General features: G+C 32.4%; 1 pseudogene; it reads right to left on the minus strand.

Annotated features, from left to right (window-relative positions):
• Positions 1-8,529: 8,529 nt before the first annotated feature.
• On the minus strand, positions 8,530-19,658 carry LOC11415406 (probable leucine-rich repeat receptor-like serine/threonine-protein kinase At3g14840; annotated as a pseudogene).
• Positions 19,659-20,056: the final 398 nt, after the last annotated feature.

Genomic DNA, 20,056 nt, shown 5'->3' on the forward strand with positions numbered 1-20,056 from the left:
TAGAAAAGTAATAACAAAGTCCTCATCCCGTTACGTATCAGAGCACCTAAGACACTTGAGCCACCACTCCTACTAATCATTAATACCTGCAAGTTACTCATACGAAGAGCAACATTTCCAAGCAGAAGGGGTGAGATTTCACAAAACAATAATATCAAGCATATAATTCAATAATTATATTTAACAACATAAATAACTTCATCTATTAGTAATAATAATTCTTCATGTAATAATTCTTAATAGTTCAATCATCTTCTAATTATCATTTACTTCATATTCATCATATAACACATATTAACCAAATCGTAACAAACATAGATCATCACATCATAGTCATAGTTCATATATAGTATAACAACATCTTAATCCTAATTCATATACAACATAACAACATCATTAATTCATAATAATAATTATTCATCAAACATCTCTTTATCAATTCATGAATAAAAGACAGCTTATCAACTTAACATATACATCATCAAGTACACCTAACAACTCATAGATATCTTCATGTAATCATCATCACTAATAACTTTAAAACAACACAATGTAATCAATATCTCACTATAATAATAATCATATACGACACAACATAATTATCGCTTAATAATAATAATCATATACAATACAACATAAATCATCATCTCATAATGATATGAACAACACATATTAATCATCTTATATTAATATAACAACATATACATCGTCTTGTCATAATATAATAATATAACAACAACATATTCATCTTCTTGTATTAATATAACAATAACGTATTCATCATCTTATAAAATATAACAACAACATAACATAATATTCACTTAATAATAATTAATCATATATGGTACAACATAATCATCACTTAATAATGACAATTATATACATCACAACATATAGCATCATAAATACATCACATAATCAACATCGTAAACATCATCATAACATTATAATCAGTATCATATACAATATCATAACAACATAACAATATCATAATCAATATCTTAAACAACATAGCAACATCTTAGTCAACTTTATATAGTTCACATCATAAACATCGTATAATCTTCATAGGTACTTCTTTAACAACACATGGGTAGAAGACAACTCGACAACTCATAGATGATAATTCATCACAACTTAACAACTCATGGATGATAATTCATCAACAACGACTTTGACTCGACAAATGCGACAATGCAACTTAGACACTTATATGCATGTGGTACCAATCGTCATCATAAGTATTAATATACTTTAATCGTGCGGAGGACAAAGCTTCTAATCGTGCGGAGGACAAAGCTTCTAATCATGGTGAGGACAAAGCTCAATGAATGCTAATGCATGGACTCTATCAACAAGACGCCTTAATCAACTTATCACTTATACATCCAATAATTTGGAGTTCATCATCAACTTATTCATACTCATGCAACTTAGTTAAATAATAATTGCAGCATAATCAAATCACATCAAGCTTAATAACAATTCATTTCAACAACATCTTGATCATTCAATAATATTTCGAGTAATGCATTTAATCATGAAATCACATTACAAACAACTTAGCAGTTCATAACAGCAACAGAAACAGCACAAGTAATTCACAACATAACAATATTAGTGTGAAGCATTAACAACTTAAACATCATACATCTTCCACATAAGGCATATAAATATTTCACATAACCAACAACAGCAACATAGGCGACACGTAAACATCTCAAGATATAACAATATCAAATGATAATCAACAACAACTTAAACATCATATATAATTCACATAATGCATATACAAATATATTACATTACTATCAACACTAATTCATATTATAATAGCTTCACAAATCATCAATAATATTATATTCAACCCACATTCCTACCCCAACACTAAATCATATTATTATACTCTTAAACACCTTAATTGAACTCATAGAACTTCTAGTTTTGAGGGTTGGTATTATCCTATAAGTTTTGGATTAACTTAGAAATGGTTATGCTGAATTTTCATAAGATTTCACTGTGACCTACGTGCAGTAATTTGACCATAACTCAAGTTCTATAAATCGTTTTGACGTCAATACCAGTTTCGTGTTTACAACTTTCGTGTTTACACCTAAGATCAATTCTGTACCAATCAATACCAGTTTTCATTTCAAATTCGGACAAAGTTGTGCTGAAATTCATAAAAATTTACTAAGACCTCCTTGGAGTATTTTCATCATATCTCAAACACCAAAAATCATTTTCATGTCAAACCAAAGCCACTGAAAAGCTAACACAATTATCTACAACTTTTATGTTTACACCAAAGGCCAATTCAAAACAGAAACGTGTGAAAAAAACGCAAGAATGCGGAACAGAGAATGCTGTCAAAGTGTAGCTCGCGAGGCGAGTAAGTGTACTCGCTGTGGCGAGTTGCGACGGACAAATCTACGGGAACAGACCAGTTTTCACTCCAAAAGCCCCAATTTCATCAACCCAAATACCAAATTTGATAGGAAACTCAACCTATGTTTATTCTATAGCCTGAACTTCAATTCTTAACACAATTTCGATGGTTTCTACACTTTTCAATTCAAAAATCAATAATCAAAACCTAATCCCAATTATACAACCTAAGAACAACAACATGTTAAATCACAAATTCAAAATCATAGGCTTAAGAAGATTGAATGTTAGTCTCACCCTTACCTTAAAGAATGAAAATCGCAGCCTCTAGGTCTTCTCCCTCTTCTCTTGGCTTTTTCCTCCTTTTTTCAAAAACAGTCGTACGTGCAATTGTTTTTCTAAAACTAGGTTTTCTGTCCTTTTTATAAAAATCTTAACCTACTTATTTTTCTCTTAAATCCCAATCTTAATATTCTATCCCAATATATATATATATATATATATATATATATATATATATATATATATTTTCCATAACAAATCATTTATACTTCTATAACAAATGACATATATTTCTATAACAAATCATATATATTTCTATAACAAATCATATATATTTCTACAACAAATAACATTTATATTTCTAAATCAAATAATATATATATATATATATATATATATATATTTCTAAATCAAATAGTATATATATTATACTAATAAATACCAACATATAACATATCAAAATATCACTCATCAAAATAAATCATATAAATCACACAAATCATATAAGTATATTCTAAACTCATTAAAATAATCAAATAATTAGAGAGGGCGTGACAGTATTGATCATGTGAATTGGTTCTAGCAATAAAACACTAAGCAAGACAATTGATTTATATACTTATATAAATTATTTGAAAGAAAAATTGAAATGCGTAACATGCTCATAGTAAAAAATGTGAAAACTCTGTTTGCTACAACGAAGAGATAATGTAGCCTATGAGGTACGACTCATAGTAACAAATGTGAAAATCCGTTTTCTACAACGAAGAGATAATGTAGCCTATAGTAACAAATGTGAAAACTCCGTTTGCTACAACGAAGAGATAATGTAGCCTATAAGGTACGACTCATAGTAAAAAATGTGAAAACTCCGTTTGCTACAACGAAGAGATAATGTAGCATATGAGATACGGCTCATAGTAAAAAATGTGAAAACTCCGTTTGCTACAACGAAGAGATAATGTAGCCTATGAGGTACGGCTCATGTAACAAGAAAAAAAATATTGTTCGCCACAACGAAGAGATATATGCACATAGTAAAATGTTTAATTAATGACTTGAACTTTTAGTTAAGAATTGTGATTATGATCAATATGAGTATGTGTATAAATAAGAATATGACATTATGACAAAATCATGATAGTATTCTTCGTAGCGATCTTAGTTATCCGCGATCGCTCAGTTATGTATGATAAAGACTGTATAAACCCGAAATGGGTTGTGTTTAGAACATATGGCGATCCTAGGTTCTCTGAGATTGCCTACAACCTAGGATAGGTGGAACTCACTGAGACATCCTGTCTCACCCCAATCCTTTTTACTTATTTCAGATATTCAAGTTACTAGATGACACAATGGTTCGTGATGAAGAAGCAGAAGTCGCTGGACCATATAAAGTTCACGTCAGTGGTATTATTTCAGAGTTATAAGACGAGAACTTCCATATCTTATTCAGAGGAAGTTTTGATTATTCTAATTTTAATGTATCCAATGCCAACTTTAACACAAATGCTAGATAAATCCTAGGTAATTTCTAGTAGGGGTGTTACAGTAAACATGGAATATGTTTTTGTGACTTGCATGATTTTGTGCTTTCTTAATCTTGTTGAACCTTTTTGTGAGGTTTGGACTTTCGGGTAGAATCAATTATATTAATGAATCTTGAGAGTCATTATATTCATTCAGGGAATTTATATTCCGTCGAGATGATTTTTGGGAATTTAATAATATTAGACCGGCGACTTGAGTAAATCTTAGAAAAAGAAAATATTAGAGATGACTAGTGGTTTTTGAATAAGGAGACAATTCTAAGATGTTTGGGACCGATTAGAAGTCCATCTGAGTTAGATAGAACTTTATCAGTTATGTGTACCTTAAAACCGTGAAATACGATTTCAGTTTATTTCCAAAATCAAAACACTATATATAGTAAGTTTGTGGTCCAAAACTCATTAATCAACAAATTTACTCTATTCTCTATCCAAACCCGTAAGCCACCCTCCCTCCTCCATCTTCATCTTGTTTTGGATGTAACTTCTTCGTTCCTTATCCGAATCGCGCAAACGAGATATCAAAACGAAGCTAGTGACGAATCCTACGGTCCGATACATGATTCACTGTGATTTGATGAGGTATTCCTCTCCTTTTTCATTTTTTTAAACTCGGTTTTGGGTATTTTTGGATATTGGATGTTGAGTTTTGATTTTCTTGCGTGATGTTATGCATTAATGTTGTTCGGTAAGTCCGAATGAATATACTCCCTCCGTCCCATAATAACTGAGCCATTTGCAAAAAAATATTGTCCTAGAAAAATTGACCCATTTCAATTTTCAATACAATATTAATTACTTTTTTCCAATTATAACACTAATTAATACTACTTTCACCATTCCTAATTCAATATATTCTACTATGCATTTATGATAAAAAAGAATGCACCAATAGTTGATAAGGGCACTCAAACCCATTTTTCTCTCTCTTTTGCGGAGGGAGTATATCCACAAAAATATTTATGATTCGACTATTTTTAAATTTTAGCATTATTGGAAAAGTGTCTAAATGTGAATTTTATTTGATATTTATGATATAGACGAGTAAATGAGTTGATTCAACCTATTTGTTTTCAAAAAATGTTGTCCCGACGAAAGCGCTGAACCGTGTAGGGGCATTTTTGTAATTTTTGAATTGTTGAAATATGAAAATGAGTTGAGAAATGGATTTGCGTCGATGAGACAGTCGAAATGGATATATGGTTTGCGACGTTTTGAGTAGGGATGAATTTATTGTGATTTTTTGAAAGTAGTTTAAATTTGAGCTACCGCTGGAAGTGACTGTTGACACTTTCAAAATTCAAATTTTAAATGTTTGAATTGGTGAGTTGTGAAAATATTTTTTTCTGTGAATTTATGTTAGGTTGGCCGAGTCAAAGGCTCTAGTATACGATGTAAACACAAAGGAGACTGTTGAAAATTCGTCAGAATCATTTTCTTAGTTTTGGGGTGATTTTGAAAAGATGTTTCAAAACGGAAAACAAGTTGGGATTCATTTGGAAATGAAAAATATTTTATGAACAATTTTGATCTCTTTAAGGTCTTTTGATAGACATAAAGTATTTGAGAAAAATGTTTTCATGGGTGATTTTAAGGAGAAAAGTTATTTTATTTAGTGTCTTCGAAGTATTTGAGAATATTTTTGAAACAAAATATTTTTAGCGGTTGAAATTTGGAAAGAAAAGTCTTTTCATAAAGAGTTTCCTTCAATATACTTTTGTTAACTTTAGGTCATGAGATGACTTAAATAATTTCAAGGATTTTGAGATGAATGTCGTATTGAAAAATATATTATTTAAGTTTTTGAAAATATTGAATTGATCGTATTTTCAAGCGTTGTTGATATTTCACCAAGAACGGGTAGAGAGTTTTAGAGCCGATTTTTACCTAAGTTATTGTATCTATTAGGATACATAGCTCGAGGGTTTAGAGATGTTCTTGTTGTAGATGCTTACGAGTTGGAGAGCTGTATGTTTTAAGGAATGTGTTGCTCAGGTAAGGGCATTTTCTAGAAACTCCATAGTTACTTAAATGCTTGGATGATTTATGTGCTAATTTGTCTATTGTGAATATGATATTTTGAGTGAATGTGTCTGCTCAGTGTGGGATCTGTATGCCATCAATGTGATTATGATAAGTTGATGTGCATCGCTTTCATATGATTTATGAGTAAATATATGAAATGCATGTTGTTTTGTGAAATGTTGTTTCGTATGAATTGAAATAAAATATGTAAACTGCCAGTTGAGGCATGTTAAAAATATGGAACTTCCAGTTGAGGCATGTTATTATCAATGCATATATTAAATGATATGTAAGAGTTACATTTGCACATATTGAGTGGACAATATATGCTCATAGCACGTGTACGCACAAATTTTATAGTACGCGTTAGTCAGTTGCGACGCGCGGGGTGTGGACTGCCGTGAAGGAACCCACTTTAAATCTATGAGATTTATTGAGTCTTGGTTGCTCGACCATTGTGGGGGGTTTATCTCAGATGTGTCTGAATGGGGACCACATGATTTGCTCGACCATTGTGGGGGGTTTTCCTCAGATGTATCCATATGATAATCATGAATTTCTTAGTAGGTTTTGCCTATGACCATCTGCAGAGTGGATTATTTCGGAATCATTTGCTAGGCTAATTGTACATCATTATATTTTGTGTGAGGAATGTTTATGTTGATACAATTTACCATTCTAGTTTGCTATGCCTGCTGTATTTTTGTAATTATGTTGTAGCAGTTTGACAGTCAGGCTTGATGTCATTGGTGGGTTCTTGTACCCTGTCATCTAGTTCAGAGTTAAATAGGATCAGCTTAGTTGTATTCATGTAGAGTCCTTTGTGTAATTTTTTTTATACATTTGTTGGGCATCGTTGTAAATGATATTACCTTGAGAAATGAATAAACGACCCCGGGGGTAAATGATATTACCTTGAGAAATGATATTACCTTTAATGGGCATCGTTGTAAATGATATTACCTTGAGAAATGATATTACCTTGTAGAGTCATTTGTTGTGTAATTTTTTTATACATTTTTTTACTCAGTGTATAGTTTGAAATTGAAAACTCATTGCCTATAACTATTTTATAAAATATGGCATTGGATTCATATTGTATTGTGAAAAACGCTGTCAAAAATACACCGAAAAACCAAGCCCAAATTGAAACAGCAAAGGGGTGCTGCAAGAAGAGGCGAGAAGTAAGAACACAAATAGAGACAACCACACGACCCCGGGGGTCGAAGATTCTCATCCGTATGTAATTTATGGTCTAAAGCGCGCCAAAAAGTAAAGGAGGAAGAGGGTGGAATGTAGTTCCGCCAAATCATGTCAGCCGAAGGAACAACCGTAGAGGGCGGATTAAGAAAATTAAAAACAAGCTTAGCCACTAATAAACCATCCGGATAATGTTTCCAGACCAGCTGATCGCCAAGAGGAATAATAGGCGAAGAGATAGCCTTAATTCTAGACTTAATATCCGGTTGACAAGCAAATTCAGGAGGAAGATGCCAACAACCATCCTTGATCAAAGAATTCAAAGTATCGGAAAAATGCTTCTCGAGATTGGGAGGAATATCCATAAAATCTATCAAAGGAACCCCAAGCCAACTATCGTGCCAAAGATTTATAAAATTACCGGCGGCAATCAGCCTTAAACAATTATCAATAACAAAGCCAATTTTGGTTTTAATGCCAGCCCAAACTGAGGACGGTAAATGACGCTAAATTGGTTGGCCAAAAGAAAAATAGAGTTTCATAAACATTGCAAACCATTGAGACTTTTCAGCCATAAGCTTCCAACTAAGGTGCAAAAAGAGAGAATCATTAATAGAACGGGTAGATTTCAAGTTCAAACCACTCGCTTCCCAGGGAAGACAAACAGTTTTCCAAGCAACCGTACAAACTTTCTTAGTATTAACATCACCGCTCCAGATAAATTTTTTAATCCAACGATCCAAAGACTTATGCAACATCACCGGCCATTGATAGGCAGCATGTATGAGGTCTCTCAACAACTTGTTGACATTGTTACTCATGATTCATAATGAGGTTCAACAAGTCAAGGAGTTGAAGGCTAGACGAGGCAATTCTAGTGACAATATTGTCACCTCCATCAAATAAGGAAGTGAAGGGAACCCAAGTTAGACTAGCGTTTCTACTCAACCTACTTTAGTAGGATCTTTACGAGTTCAGCCGATACCTGTATTACAAATAGCTTCTACTTATAATTCTCAACCTACTACTTTTTTTACACCGATAACCCTAGGGGACACCCAATGGCTAATGATACATACTACCATGCTAATCTTCAAGTTGAACAAATTACATATGACAAGGAGATCAACATGCTAATCATCAGGTTGAACAAGTACATACTAAGGCGAATAACAAATTAGCATGTTTGGGACATGGCAAATCAAAATTAAAAACATCTATACACGAACGATAGCTTAGTAATAGGCTTATAAAAAATATACACATTAACTATACTACGACACTTTCTCAATATATAGATTGTGGTAGTACTCAGTTTTGAAATACATCAAGGTTTCATCACATGACAACAGTTGCAGGACATCAAGCTTGTAGATGCAATTATGTTTCAACAAACACTCTTAATTTCTTTCCTCCCAATAGGAAGAATCACTTTGGATAGGATAAAGGTCTGCAGCTGATGAAGGTGAAGCAGTCCATCCATCACTTAATAAACTCTGACTTTGTGTTTGTGACTTGCTCATCGTTTTGTCTTCGATCTGATAGTAATACTGTCTCATTTCTTCCATCTTATTGCCATCCATTACTTTACTTGAATCTGGCACAAATTCTGGAACCACGGTTCTTCCTTCAAGCATACTTACAACTGACGACATAGAGGGCCTAAGGTTTGAAGTGACATTGGTGCATAGGAGAGCCACATTGATCATCACCATGGCTTCCTTTTTGTTTAAATCTAAACCTAATCTTCCATCAACTAGCTCCATTAGGTCACCTTTCTCTTTCAACATATGTGCCTGTTGAAACAAAGAATTGTTTTGTGAACCCTAAGTAATTTACAAATGAGAGGTGATATTTTGATACACAAATTTGACATCAAAATTCGACAACAATTAGATGGTTATTGTAGTTAAATTACGTTTAGTAGATGGTTAATGAATATAACAAGTGTCGCAACTAATTAACCATTCATTCAAGACAAATAACCGTAATTTTGAACGTCAGAACAATGATTTTCAAATTTTTAAACCAAATTATGTTTGAACGTCACTAACAATTACGTTTAGCAGATTGTATCTTAATTGTTAATATTTTTTATACGCTGTTGTCTTCTTGTTGGTCATGATATATGAAGATAGAATGCTTCCTCCTTTGACATATCTTAGAGTTGAATTATTAGATTAACAGTGAATAACAACAGTATATGTAAGACACAAATGAAGTGTCAGTAGATAGTAGCATCAATAAAGTTACCCATTCCAGAAGAGAGAATGCTTCCTCCTTTGACCGATACATGGTGTTGCTCTTTCCGCTAGCGATTTCCAAGGCAACAATTCCAAAACTATAAACATCTGCTTTGTCTGTCAAATAACCATGCATTGCATATTCAGGAGCCATATATCCACTGCATAGTTGGAACATATCATTGTAATAGCTTGATATCAGTATACAACATATCGAAGTTTTATACTAAAAAAATATCATTTAAATTGAATTTGGTAACTTTTGAGTACTTTTTAATACACCCAAAGAAGAAATTAATTATAGTTACTCACTAAGTTCCAGCAATTCTAGTACTAATGTGAGTATTGTCCTCCTCATCAAGCTTGGCCAAACCAAAATCAGATATCTTCGGGTCGAGATTCGCATCAAGCAACACATTAGTAGCCTTGATGTCCCTGTGAACAACCTTTAGTCTTGATTCTTCATGAAGGTATGCCAAACCTCTAGCTATACCAACACAAATCTTCTTCCTTGTTGACCAATCTAACTTTATTTGGTGCTCCTCTGAACCTTTATTTGTCAATGTAATATGAATCAGATAATGTTACTAAATAGTAAAGTGCTAACTTAGTAAATGTGATATATCACATAGATAGCAATGCAAAGTAGAGCATATAGGAAAAATTACCGAATAAAGCACGAGCAAGACTATTATTCTCCAAGTATTCATATATCAGCAACAATTGATCTCCCTCCACACAACAACCATAAAGTTTAACAAGATAAGGGTGTTGCAACGCAGAAATCATGCCTATCTCATTTAAAAACTCACGATTCCCTTGCTTTGATTTAGAAGAAAGTTGCTTCACTGCTATCAATGTCTCATTAGGTAAACATCCCTGCATTTTGAGGAATGCTATTTTGTTAGTAGTTGAAAATGACTTTTCTTAAAAATATATATAAAATTATATTTAAAGCATGACACTGAAGAGGATTTGTTATATTATGCAAAATACCTTGAACACAGGTCCAAATCCCCCTTCTCCAATCTTGTTGGAAATATCAAAGTTATTTGTTGCTGCTTTGATTTGTCTTAAGGTAAATAAACTTGTTTGTAGGTCTTTACTCTTCAGCACTGTTAATAGAAGTAAAAGAAAGATTAAAGATCTCTTGAACTCAGAAAATTACGCACGGACACTCTACATCGACAGTCAATTTCTTATGAGCTTGCAACATTCTTTTTATCAAAATTACACTAGTCTATGTTCTGTAACATGATATACTAATAAGAGAAAGCCTTCAAACTTACTTGGTTACACAAGATGCAAAATTTTATTTATTATCACTAGAATAATTTGTGTACTAGCAAAACACATTAGAAAAAATGGCAACAAAGGATTTTTTTTGTAATCACCTTTTGCTAATGAGTTTTTATATCCAAAACATCCTTTCCACCAAAGTATACCAAATACTAGAATGATTATAATTGTTGCTGCAACCAGAATTCCAACCACAGCTCCTATAGATTTGCTTCCAGGTGGAGAATCTGCTTGATTGTTATTGTGCTCCCTGATTTTCGGATGTCAAACCATTAATTGATTTGAATCGTCAATCTTTGAACTCTCAATTTTTATTCGTGGGAAGGGAAAAAAATGAGTAAAAACCCTTATCGAGACTTTGGATTCGGGGGTTGGTTTCGAATAGGGAAGGTGTTAAGCACCCTAAACGACTTCGGTACTCCGAAGGAACCGCTTACCTAGATTATCTTGTGCTAAATTCATTTGCTTACTTGAAAAATTATTACCTAAAAATCTATGTAAAAGAATGGAGGGAGAAGAAGTATGTTTTTGGTTATTTTTATTTGATTTGGAAGGACAAGTCCTCTGCCTACGTACCCTTTTGGGAAAGGGATCAAAACCGACGTAGTTCCACTCAAAAATTTCTTTGGTGGGTTAAGTTGATTTTAAGATTTTTTTGAAAATGGTTTTTAGAAGAGAAAGAGGCCTCAAGGCTTGAGATAAAAGGAATGAGTGAGGTTGATTGATTTTAAATTTTGAAAATGATTGAAGTTGGATTAAAATTGATTGAGAATTTGATTAAGAAAATAAAGGGAAAATGTTATTAAGAAAATGATTTTTGAAGTTTCGCATATTCGATTTTTTTTGAGAAAATGATTTTTCTAAACTAACGGTGAAAACTAACGTAACGTCGTAAAAACTAACGGAAAGCGGTAAATAAAATGTGGTAGTGTCGGTGCATGTGTCGGTGCTTGTGTTACCTAGATTATTACATCAATTCCTAAATACAACCCTAAGGCCTTTATGCCAAAATAAAAATGCAAGAAATAAAATTACATCAATTCCCTATTTATACACACTAAATCAATGACAAAATAAGATGATGAGAAAATTAAATGTGCATGCTATGATTCAAGACAAAAATTAAATCGTTAGTAAGCATAAGAAATATCATGGTGAATGAGACATAAGAAATAAAAAGCAAGGAATAAAGACAAGCAACAATTAAGATCATCATATAAGAAATAAATAGAAAATTTTAAAAGAAAACAAATAGGATGGGTTTTAAAAAATTAGAGAAAATTAAGATAATAAGAACAATATTTTTTGGAATTTTTAAAAGCATTAAAATGTCAAAAAAAAGTGTAAAAAGTATTAAAAAATGATAAAGAACAATTAATTAAAAAAACAAAATTGGCTCAGCAGGATCTAATCTGGACCGTTGGATGAATCCAGAGGTCCAGATCTGAATCCCAAGATCTCATCACAGCCATAGGATCTAAGATCCAACGGTTTAAAAAAGAGTAGGAACACGATAGTAAACAGCAAGGGCGCACCAGATTAAAAGATAGTTTCAACAATGGCCATCAGATCGTGGAACTATCCAGATCTGGTGGCGCAAAAACATGAAGGAGCATGAGATAACGGTGGATGCACGCGCGTGGGATCGAGAGTGAGTATAAAAGGAATATTCTGGTTTGTGATCTCATTTCTTCTCTTTTATCCTCTCTCTAAACCAAACTCTCTCACTTCTCTCTAAAACATTACGCCGGAGAAGAAGAAGAATGGTGGTCCGACGCGGCGGCCGGCCGGTTTCCGGTGGCGGCGCCACCGCGCCGGAGCAACCAAACTACTCCGATTTAAAAACTTTTCACGTTTTTAGAGATCCTTTTTCTTCCTAAACTCAAATCCGGGCTCACAATTTCAAAAGCAGTTGACAACAGACCTAGATCTAAGATTTAAAACTCAAGAGTAAAGTAACTTTCTACCTCTTGTTCTTCGCGATTTTGGTTCGATTTCAGCTTCTTCTTCTAGTTACAGATCCGATTCCGTTTCTTCTTCACAAGACCGACTCGGATTTGTGCTTCCTCTTGATTCTGTTCGTTTTGAACTCGTTTGGATGTAGAAAGTGGCGAGATGATAATAGATGAGTTGTTTGTTGGTAAAATCGCAGGTGATGTTATGGTTTACATGATTTTTGTGATTTTGTGTTCATGAATGTTTATGAGGATTCATGAAGTGTTCATCATTTTTGTGGTGTTTGATCTGGTAAAGAGGATTGGAATTACATTATATGATCTTTCTGATTTTTTTGATTTGATGGATGTTCTTGAGGAAATTTCTTTAAAAAAAATGGTTTGATCTGTAAATGATGGAAAGAGAAAAGGAATTGTGTTTGTGATGATTGGTGCGGCTGTTATGTCAGTGTACAGTGATTCCCCCCTTTTCCCAATGATTAGACAGTGTATTTATAGTGACAAAATAGGGTTGGCTCTGGTACATATCAAAGACCAAAATACCCCTGTTGGAGACTTGGGGATAAAGACTTAACAAATAAAAATAATAAGAAACAAAAAAACAGAAAAATAAAAAATAAAAAATGACAAATAAAATAAAAATAAAATATTAATTAATAATAATAAAAAAAAGTCCCTTCGAAATCTGACATGAGGTACTTCAAAGTATCCTCCCTGCCGAAATTTTGTCGGAAATGATTAAAAGGACGTGATTTTTAAAATATGATTAAACCTTTTAAAATGACTTGATTATTATGACTAACAAGACTATCAAATGCGCTCAAAAAGTTATAAAAATGCAGATAAAAGTTTTTTAAATGATTAAAGAAGAAAAACGCGAGTTTTAAATGGTAAAAAAAACGAATAGAAAAGAATGTGGACTATTTCAAAATATGGACAAAAAAGATTTTAAATGGTCCAAATTTGGGGTATGACAGTTATTATACAAGAAATTTCAATATTAGATCATAACATGGAGATCATAGCATAAGGTTAGAAATGTGCCAAGTATAACCCACCAGATTCAATTGATATAGCTGATATAAGAGGACCATATACTGATCTATTTGGGAGTGACTGTGTCCCTTTTCCAGCCCAATACAAGCGGATCTCCAAGGTATTACTAGTAACAACAACATCTTTGAACTGTTTCATCACTTTTTTACCAACTCCTCCTGCTTCTTCTGCAATATTGAACTCTTTTTTCACTGGCTTTCCCTACAAAATTTCAATCATAACCTTAAAGTTTCATGATTATTACGTCCTGCAAATATTTTAATTGGAAAAAAAAATAGTTTGACAATGTCCCTATCGGAACCTAGTGAACATCACTGATCAGGTAACTATTTATATAGGCTATTTTAAAAAATAGTTTGATATAGTCCCTACAACTATTTATGAAACACTGAGTAACTATTGGAATTTGGAAGAATATTGTTAAACCATGTACCTGAAGGTAGATATCAAATACACGTCGTCCAAGACTACCATAAGAGTCATCGTCTGTGAACATTATTTCAGCAAAATGTAGATATACTGTGTATCTTCCATTTGCGAGGCAAAAGCCATAATATGTCAAAGAAATAGGTGAAACACGTGCATTTGTGTACAATTCAGCATCCACCATAGTAAGTCTGGTGATGTTTTTCGGGGAATAATTTATCTGAAGTTGATCACTATCAATGTATATACCAGTGGTACTCAATGCCCAATTTCCAGTTGGACTGCGATAGAATCTAGCAGGTCCAGGAGAATCTGAATCATCATCATAACTTGTTTTGTTGACTTTTGCTCGACTTCCACCACAATTTATATAAAGGGAGTATGAGGCTGGGTTGAGCAGATCATGTGAGAAACTATATAATTAATCAGAAAACTACAAGAATCAAATAAGGAAATACATGTAAATCAAATAATGAAAAACATGTTGAGTAAAATTTTATTTTTCTGTACTCATTCTCTCCCTTTTTAACTATCATGTTTCTTTCCCACTGTTGATTTAACTATCAAACCAATATACACAAATTTTCCACAACTTCTAAACACCTTAGTTTTCCTTGTTCCCACTGATGGGATCTAATTTCCAACACTCCCCCTCAAGTCCAACTAGATAGGTCTCTTTAATTTGCTAAGTTGTGATTTTTTTTCTTCCTCGGACCTCCTATTTTTTCTTACTTGATTTTTTCTTTATGTGGGCTCTCTATTTTTTGTTTTGGGCATGTACTCATTGAAGTCGGGTTGTGTGGGTGATTTGTCATTCTGCCCTTCAGAAAAACGGAGGTTTTACTAGAAGTGGGCTTCCGGTAGTGTGTTTTGACAAATTTGAGCATATATAGTGGGGTAGATTGAGAAATTGTTGATTGTGTGGCTACCCCATTTTTTAGTCAAAGGCCCAATAGATGTTGGATATGGAAGATCATAACAGTCAACTGACAAGTATTCCATGAATATAATTTATGAATTGATAATCACATTTGTTCTCTGCATTATTCATGCTTCATTCCTATCTAAATATGTTGTTCTCTTCTTGGCATCATATTTTGAAACATTTTCTCCTGAGAGCTTTTTTTTTTTAATAAAAAGAAATAAAAAACAATAGTGAGATCTTAGCTGTCTATAAGAAATTCACCACTAAGAAACTCACGTTTGGGACATTCAAATCTCAAACACGCTGTTTCTCTGCAAGGATTGAAGAAGTAGAGCAAGTTAGCATGATTATAATAATAAGACTCATCACATAATAAAAGGAAAATAGAAAGGATGTATATACATGGTTTAGTATTTATAATAGAAAACTTACAGGTCATTGCGTGCCGATGAGGTAGAAAACAAGTTCCTGCAACAAATTAGAGAATGTGGTGCATCAAGAAAGTTTCTAATTAAGTTTGCAAATTAATGAACACAGATGCAAGATTTCTTACACTTTTTCATCTTGACATTTCTGATTCTCGCTGATGCTGAAGTTATTGTATGAAAGATCTCTATACAGCTAAACGACAATTCTTAAATAAAATGAAAGCGAAAATGCAGAGAAGCAAGCAAAAAGAAAAAGAAAAGTCCACTTAGAAAGGTAAATATGAAACAGATGATATATTTCATCTTTGCGTAAATGAAGTAAGCCATTCAATCAAAGGAATCATGCAAGTAGTATAAGAATGATAACTCACACATCGGCATTATGTCCCAAAGCAGGAGGCACTGGTCCAGTGAGTAGGTTTCCAGTTAAAAATCTACGACAAAAGAATATCAAGATATTAATATACACCTCTAAGAAATTAATTGAGGTAGATATCTTTAATCACCTACATTTATCTCTTCATCTTTATGAAATGGTTAATTCATAAATTAACTGTCTTGATTAATTAAGCCAACAGATATGTGACTAAAAATATACCCCAAAAAATAATCGCACTAAAAAACTACGATGAATTTCATACATGTATTCCAAACTGTTCATGGCAGCATAAGTACTTGGAATTGTTCCACTTATGTTGTTAAAGCTGAGGTCTCTGAAAGAGATATCATATTGAGAATAAGTTAAAATGCTACTGAGAAAATTTGTTGTAAAAAACATACCTGGAATATAATAAGTTAAAGAGCTGCTACATATATCGAAATAGTAATAACAAAAACAAAGATACCAATGGTTAAAGAATCAACTAAACTTAACATCTTGACCAAAACGAAACTAAGTTTAACATAAGAAACTTTAGTGGTTAGTGTCAGAAAATGTAGGGATTAATAACATATTAGGAGGTATACTTTCTAGAAATATTTTGTTTCTGTTCATTTCAAATTGCAGGCAAAGAGATGGAATACTTATGATAACGAGAATATGAAAGGTACGTTAGGCAGAATGCATTTTTAAAAACAATGAAAATGGTAAATTTGTTTTCAAAACTTGTAAAAGAAAATAACAAGGAGGTTATAGGATCTATATTCTCTTGTTTCTGTTAGTTGAAGTAAAAATATAAACAGGAAACATACAAAGTTAACGATCCCTAATGCATTTCAGTATTATGCAACGAAATTATATTATGCAAAATGATGTCATAATCTGAAGACAATCATGTATTTTGAAATTAGATTATTCAAAAAGATGCCAAACGAAATGTAGCGAGGAAGCAATTACAAGTGTTTTAATAATCCCATATTCCCAAGATAATCGAGTAGTTTTCCATTGATGTTGCAGTTCCTCAGAATCCTGTGAAACAAAAAGATAGACAACAATATATTATGAGTGCCTCTCTTGCTGCTTTTTTTTTCTTAAAAAATAGAGAAATCAACTCACAGAGTATTTAACAATGTCAGATTATTAAGTTGTGGCAAAGGTGCATATTCAGATCCACTCAGATCACTAATTCTCCTGAATATCACATTTGAATCAAAGCTAAGGAACAACATAATTAAAATGAAAGTTAAATTTCCACCTTCGCTTCAGTATATATATCATACATACAAGTCAGTTAAGTTTCTCAAAAGAGAAATTCCAGACGGAATCGGCCCACTTAATCCACTTCCTTGAATCAATCTGTCAAGAGGAAATCAAGCATTGATAATTCTTATAAAAATTAAAGCATTACAAAAGCAATTAGATATGAGGAAAAATTAAAATAAAAATAAGAGAAAGCATACAGTGAATTGATATTTGTCTAGTTTTGAATAAAATTAGGTATCTTTCCAGAGAATTGGGTGTCGGTAATATGGCTGCATTGATCAGAGAGGACATAAAAATTATATCAAAATTTGGTCTTCTCTAAACATCATAAAAGCTTGAAACTTACAAATCTTGCAATGTAATGAGCTTGGCCAATGTCATTGGTAGTTCTACAGTAAAATTGTTCGAGGAAAATTGCCTATATATTTTTTAAAAACAAAATGGTAAATGTTGATTCAAAGCCATGGAAATAAAAGTGAACTTTGAACATTTGGCTTTCATAATAAAGTGCTTACAGTATTCGAATCTGGGTTAGATTCCCAAGCTCGGGAGGAATATTTCCAGACATCTGATTGCCAACTAACACCCTACACGTTTCAAATAAAACTTAGGTTCTACTAGAACTGATTTGGATTGAACACATAGAAGTTTATGGAAAGAAAAAAAAAGTTGCCAAGTGAGATAATGAGAAACTCACAAAATTTGGAGAGTAGATATGTTTGCAATCTCCGCTGGTATTGAACCAGTTAAACGATTTCCGAAGAGACTACTGTTATGATTAAGAAACATGTTATTGCTTCAAGTTATGAATGTAAATCCTTATAAAGAATCTATAATAAGACTCAGATGTAAATATCATATAATATTCAGAACAATCTATGATTGAAAACCCGAAAACAAAAAAATTCTAATCATACATTTGACGAAGATTTGTCATGGAGCCCCATTCTTTAGGAATTGGACCGTTAAGGTAATTGCGAGGGAGTTCACTGTAATAGACGGAGAGAAAGAGTTTGTCATGCAAAATAATAATTGATACCTGTGATAGATGATATAAAACATGATTAATAATATTTTTAATTTGGATGTCAGGAAAAGTGTGAGAATTATATTACATACATAATTTGAAGATAATGCAACCTGTTCATTTCCGGTGGGAGAGTTCCCGGGAGATTTTGCCCTTTCAAAGTTCTGTATGTTCATTTTATCATAAAAAAAATTATTAAAAGAAATTAATTCTAATATATTTCTTAGTTAAATTCAAATGAAAAAAAAAAACAGGCTAGTTTATAGACAATATTGGACAATATTGATTTTACTTTAAGTTTGATTATAAGGGTAGCAATTTTATACAGGCATAATGATACGTATATTTAATTTAATGGTAGGGTATAAGTATACCAGTTAATTTTAATAAATTGTATTAACTGATCTAACTCATTCACACATATACAACATCAATAACTAACTCTATAAGTTTAATTTCTATATCAATGTAAATAACTAACTCAACTCAAATTAATTAGAAGTGCTGATAGAACTTCGACGGAAAAAGACTTACATTGCAACAACATGGCAGAAGTTGTCACCAGGAATAGAGCAGTCACAGGTGACATTATTCTCTACGATTTTCGGTATGGGAGGCGTAAACCAGTTAGGTTTATTGCTGCATGGATCAATGTCAAAGTTCCAATCCTTCTTACCAAGTGATTTAGCTATAACTTCAAGAGCTTTCTCTAAATATACATACAATTGAGAGCTATCAGATAAGTACTGAAAAAACTTCTAAACTACACACACATGTCATCAAATATAGATACAGAATTTCTACATGAGCAAAAAATAATACATGATATTTGAACTATAACATGAATCCTTAGATGAAAATAAAGATGAAAGAAATTTCTATATTGGTTGGTAGTATAGCAGAAATAAGAATCATACTTTCGTCGGGGTGAATAGTATTAGCTCCAAAAGATGTTTGAGATATCAACCAAATGAGAATGAGTGAAAGGAAGAAACATTGAGTGGATGTGGCCATCTTATCTTAAAATTATTAACAAGGAAGAGAGAAGTTCAGATATATCAATAACTTAGCAGTAGAGAGTCTCAATATATATATATATATAGCATGTATTTTTAATTTAAGTGGCAAGAGCAAGTCCTCAATGCATGTAAAAACACTTATCGGTAAGAGTGACACCTCTCGGTTTACGGATGAGTTGGACACGATATAAAAACATAACAAATGTGATTGTGTATTCTTAATTCATTTTAAGATGAGAGCAACAACAGTTTTAGAAAGTTAAATGATGAATCACGCAGAAATTGATGTCACAAGTATATGGGCCAGTGATGTTTAAAGGATGAAAATGACATAGGAAAGACTTAGAGTAATATAAATGACATGACACGATGTGTAGAATGATCAATACCTATAGAGTTATCTGAAAACTCCCTAAAAACTTCAATTCAATTAAATGTAATATATCACCATATTTTAAGTTAGAAAATCCGAAAGAGAGACTAAAATTGTTAATAAGTATTTTATAAAATTGGAATCATATCTTTTATTAATCCTACTTGTTTTGACTGAAAAAAGTCTTAATTTTCCAATTTGTCCTTCTTTCCTTCCTT

Source organism: Medicago truncatula, chromosome 2, assembly GCF_003473485.1.
Source record: "Medicago truncatula cultivar Jemalong A17 chromosome 2, MtrunA17r5.0-ANR, whole genome shotgun sequence".
In the NCBI taxonomy this organism is placed as follows: Eukaryota; Viridiplantae; Streptophyta; class Magnoliopsida; order Fabales; family Fabaceae; genus Medicago; species Medicago truncatula.